Source organism: Epinephelus moara, chromosome 5, assembly GCF_006386435.1.
Source record: "Epinephelus moara isolate mb chromosome 5, YSFRI_EMoa_1.0, whole genome shotgun sequence".
In the NCBI taxonomy this organism is placed as follows: Eukaryota; Metazoa; Chordata; class Actinopteri; order Perciformes; family Serranidae; genus Epinephelus; species Epinephelus moara.
The window spans coordinates 27,395,332-27,400,481 of NC_065510.1; the positions used below are offsets into that span (position 1 = coordinate 27,395,332).

The 5,150-nt window shown below is 40.8% G+C and overlaps 1 protein-coding gene across 1 annotated transcript in view; it reads left to right on the forward strand.

Annotated features, from left to right (window-relative positions):
• The window catches only part of LOC126390788 (polycystin-1-like), a 40,725-nt gene that overhangs the window by 21,824 nt on the left and 13,751 nt on the right, over nt 1-5,150 (forward strand). The gene's annotated exons all lie outside the window — the stretch shown is intronic.

Below are 5,150 nucleotides of genomic sequence, written 5' to 3' on the forward strand. Positions count from 1 at the left end.
TGCGACCTGTGTTGTTATGGTGACAATGGATACATGGAAGGCTTGAGCTTCTCGTTACACTGCCACCTACAGGTTTGGCATGCTCTTGTGTATATATACATGGGTAAGTGTAAACGAAGATCTTTTTGAAAACGGAGACGGTGAAATGTCCGTTTATGAAAATAGCCGGCAACGTGTAAACGACCTCCAAATGCATGATCCCATCAAAACTCACACCTGGCAGAGATAATGAGTGAATAAATGAAACAAATGTTGGCCTCACATTTATCAGGTGGCCAGAATCATGACTCAAAATGTATGCAGATGTTCTTCTGTGTCTGACAAAGAAGCTGGACTACATTAAACAGGAGGGAAAGGTTTTATGAAATGGTGTGACATTAGCAGCCGTTGTTCAAATGGGTTTCATAAAATGCAGGAATACATGTCATTACCTGAAGTCATCATCAGGCATGGGCTATGATAATTTCATTTTCCACTGTAGCTCTCTAAAGTTTTTTTCTTTGGCTCCACTGCACACAGACTGGTGTGTTAAGCAGCTGCACAGTTAGTTACTGCAGCCCGGCTTTAAAGACCTCCAACAATTTCATTCCTATTCCATTTTCCTATACTGACTGGGACTTCCTTTGACACATTTGACACTCAAAAGCACCACATTTGCATATCTGCTCATGAGGTAGCACTCACATCTCTTTCTGTGCATGACAATTTACATAAATTCAAGGTTTTTTTAGATTCATACCCCGCTATTCAGCCTCACATGTGGTGCTGCACACGCTCCAGTTCACAAACTGCTACGACGGCTGCTCTGAGGGTGGGCAGCAGCTACTGTGGCTAGTCTGTGGGCAAAAGGAAACCAAAATAGCATGTGAGGAAAGCATGTGTATTTGGCTAAAGCTGAGCAAAATCCACAAAGAGTCAAATATTCTCCTTTGTCTTCCAGATGATTGCAGTTAAATATTACGGATATTAAAAGCCAGTTTTCGTTGTATTTGTTGTACCCTGCTGAATTCGCTGTTGTTAGAAAGAACAGTCCGATCTGATTCATAGGATGGATAACTGCCAAGACTACAACAGCAGATACTTAAGAGGTCCATAAAGATAACATGATAATGCCAATAATGCCATGTGGGGCAGTCATGAATATATTTGCAAGGAATAATCTAGAATGAGAAAACATCACAGACAGGATTTCATCTTCATGCTTGTGACCTACTGCTGACCTGAGATCATTTATAGCTCCCTTTATTATCTGAATGTGATTCTGTGCATGTACAGTGTGTGCATATGTGGGAGAGAGAAACAGGAGGAGTATATATGTGCAGATAGTACAAAAAGGTGCCACAGCTCATGCTATAAATGTCAAGGAGAGGATATATGGACTAGTTTTCTGAGGGTAATGGGAGGAGGGGATGTTGAAGGAAGAGATGCCAAGGATTGAGCATCTCATCTGGGATGGAAAAACAGCTCGCTCTGGGACGTATGAACCCACAGCATATCGCTCACCTTCCACTCTTATGAACAAGGATTGCACTGTGTGTGGGGAATTAAAAACTGCTTTCCAAGTGTGTGTGTGTTTGTGTATTTTCTCACAGGCTACAGTTCAGCCAGCTCTACAAAGGCATGAGTGGTGTAATAATTAAGAGAGGCCTGGGCCTCCAGTCCCGGTCAGTGTGTCTATTATTGGTTCAAGCTGTGAGTTATGTCTGCGCCCAGTGGACTAGAATAAGCACTGATTTAATCGGCTGGGAGACAATTAATCATTTCACTTTTTGTGATTCATTAATTTATACGGATGTTTGCAAAATTAGGATTTAAGGATGTCTAGTTAGTAGATTCCTCAGACACCATCAGTTGCTTCCCATCTTCATCCTCTGGTCTTAATCTTAATTTAAACATGCTCTAAGTAAAACGAGTTGAATGAAATAATTTCCTTCACCATTCTTTGCAAAGATATGATGGCAGTTGTCCACCTTGTGCTCACTTTCCATTTATAATCTTTTTTGATGATGTAATGCTTCTGCTGCAAACTGCTCGGCTTCTTGTTTCTGACAGCACTGTGTTGTATCTCAGTTTCTGCCTCACTGAGATCTTTCCTGTTTAATTGTCCCTGTGTTTATGAGCTCTGGTGTTATTTAACTGATATGGTACCTCTGAAGTGATAATATAATGCTCAGTCATTACATTAATGTGCACTGCAACAGTCATAATTTTCCTTTAGATTTTTCTACTCCACTTTTGCAAGTCTCACTTTTCAATAAACTGCCTCCAGCTTGTTCAAAGCTCCGCTGCCAGACTTCCAACAAACCATTTTACTGAAATGACTCCAGTTTAGCCTCAGTGCACTGGCTCACAGTTCTTTTAGAAATCCATTTTAAAATTTGACCAAAAAAATAATCTCAGCTCAAAGTCCATTCTGTCTTTTCCTGGACCTTTCAACTGCATCTCATGTCTTCACTGGTTGGACTGAACAGCTGTCATGGACTTATCACAACAACTGAGCCATCTCCATGACAACTGAGCAAACTCCATGACAACTGAGTACGCTGATGAAGGATCAGAATCAGTTTTATCAGCCAAGTATGTGTACACATACAAGGAATTTGAGTCTGGGTCCAGACCTTGGAATTTGCCCGTTCCACAGAGTAGATGGATTCGTCTGGCATCGTGACATGAAACAGCAGTTTCTCAGTTGAAATAAAAAATGACCATAAAGCACCACGGGGGGACTAACGATTAGCCAATCAGTGCCACAGGCATGACTAACCTTGTTGTCAAGTGCTGTCAAGCTGTGCGCCAGAACCAATGAGGAGTAATAACAACAATGGCGAGCACTGTAGACAAGAAAGACGCTGCTATCAAGGCTGTTCTAAATCCACATGTCCTCTCAATATCGCCCAAAATCAAAGCATCACTTAATTTCAAAACCCAGCAAACAAGTATGTTGGCATCAGTGTGGACTTAAAATGATGTTTCAGGTGGATATGTTGGTCTTAAGTTATTGGTTCAGGAAAATCAAACCCTCCTCCCCAGTGTCACACTGATGGATGCGGAGCAACTTGACAGTTCTGTCTGAATATCAGACAAGGTTAAAGTTACTTCAATATACATACACACAGCTTCGAGAACAATTCACGGGAAGATAGAATCTAGTGAGTGGATCTTGTGTTGAGATTTTTTTTTGTCAAGGATAAACATTTGCACTCAATTTTTAAATGCTTTATTCATACAAAAAGTAACTGAATGCCACAATCCTGATTTATATTTCTGACCTTGTGAAACCATATTTAACCAAGTCTGTGGTAAAACTAAGGTCTCATAGCTACACCACAGACCATCCCTAAATCAGAAACAGATACAGCTTTTGCGGTCCTGGCTGTTAAACTCTTGAACACATTCTGTTAACATTTTTTATGGCTCACCCCCCGTGTTCTCACTCACTCCAGCTGTTTAGCTCTCTGCTCAAGTTCGATGGAGAATAAGCCGAACTGAGAGTAACATGAGGTCACCGACCTCCATGTACCAATCAGGATGATAAAGGCGTGACTTTCTTTCAGGAGGTAAACACAGACTGTGTCCAAAATCACTCCCCACTCTTTCACGTCATCCTGTGTAACTCATTAAAATCAGATTTCAGACACTCAGCCTACAATTTGTGTCATCGTTGGCAGGTGTGGCATGGTGTCTTTATTAATCAATCACCTTGTAAATCTCTTTTTCGAGTGCTACCCAAAAAAGTTTATGATTGAGATGTTTATGCTCAGCGATACAATGGAAACAGTTTGATTAATGAGCTGGCATTTGTTCATCCATAAATCTGTATCAAGTGACTTGAGTGTGAGCCACATTATGCTGCTCCTGATGGACATTAATATTTAAAGTGCACTTACCTGGACCCAGTTGTAATCTGGATCAGAATGATCTGGATTTGGACATCTCATGTTTCATATGCAATATCAGTGAATCCATCTTTCGTGTCAGTTTTTCAAAGCAACACCGGATTGAATCAGCCTGATCCTGACACAAACTTTTCAAGATTATCATATCCAGATAACCAGTTCTCTAAATGGGACAACAAACTGCAATATAGTCTGCTAAGTAGGAAAAAAAAGGTAGAATAGCCAGTGTGGGTGTTTTTATTTAAAGAGACAGAAAACAGCACGGGGAGATGCAACTGTTAGAAGCTACTTTTGACTGTGTCATCGGGTACGTTTACATGCACACTAATATTTCCCTCTTATTCCGCATACCACAATATTCTGAATTTGATACGAGTCATAAACAGCATGTTCTGTTTGGATTTTCAGAATGTGGCATTTTGTGATCAAGACGTGGAATATGCTGGTACTAGTTGGGTTTTAGGAGCGTTCTTTGGACATGTATACATGAGTATGCATCTCAGTTGGGGTTTTTACCTCAGTTTACAACACACAGCCTCTGAAGAAGAAAAACACCTACCTTTAAACATTATGAAAGACTCGGGTATCAACAAGTTTTTGGACATGTCCAAATATTGCACTGCTAACCTTTTCAAGACGGTGGTTGAAGGAATAAAAGAGGGAGGCTGTGCACGCACTGTTGAACAAGTCCGCCACCAGTAAGAAACTTGAAAAAAAAATCCTGTTTTGATGCATTCATTCATTCTGTCATTTTCCGTAACCACTTATCCTCTTGAGGGTTGCGGGGGGGCTAGAGCCCATCCCAGCTGACAGTGGGCGAAAGGCAGGGTAAACCCTGAACAGGTCACCAGACTATCACAGGGCTGACACATAGAGACAGACAACCATTCACACTCACATTCACACCTTCGGACAATTTAGAGTCACCAATTAACCTGCATGTCTTTGGACTGTGAGAAAAAGTTGGAGTACCCAGAGAAGGCAACAGTGCTAACCACTGCACCAACATGCCACAAACTATTTTGATGCAAAGAAGCAAAATGGCACAATGGCTCCAGCCATTCCACTTTTCTATAGTTTGAAAGCTCATGTTAGGACACATTAATTGGAGTGTGCACAGCTGCATGTAAACTGAAAAACTTTTTTAGCCAAGAAACGAGATGATTTTGTGCATGTAAACGTAGTCATTAATTTAAAGTGATAAATGAAAGTTAGAATTTGTTTTGATACTTTACCTCACCAAAAGGCTTAATA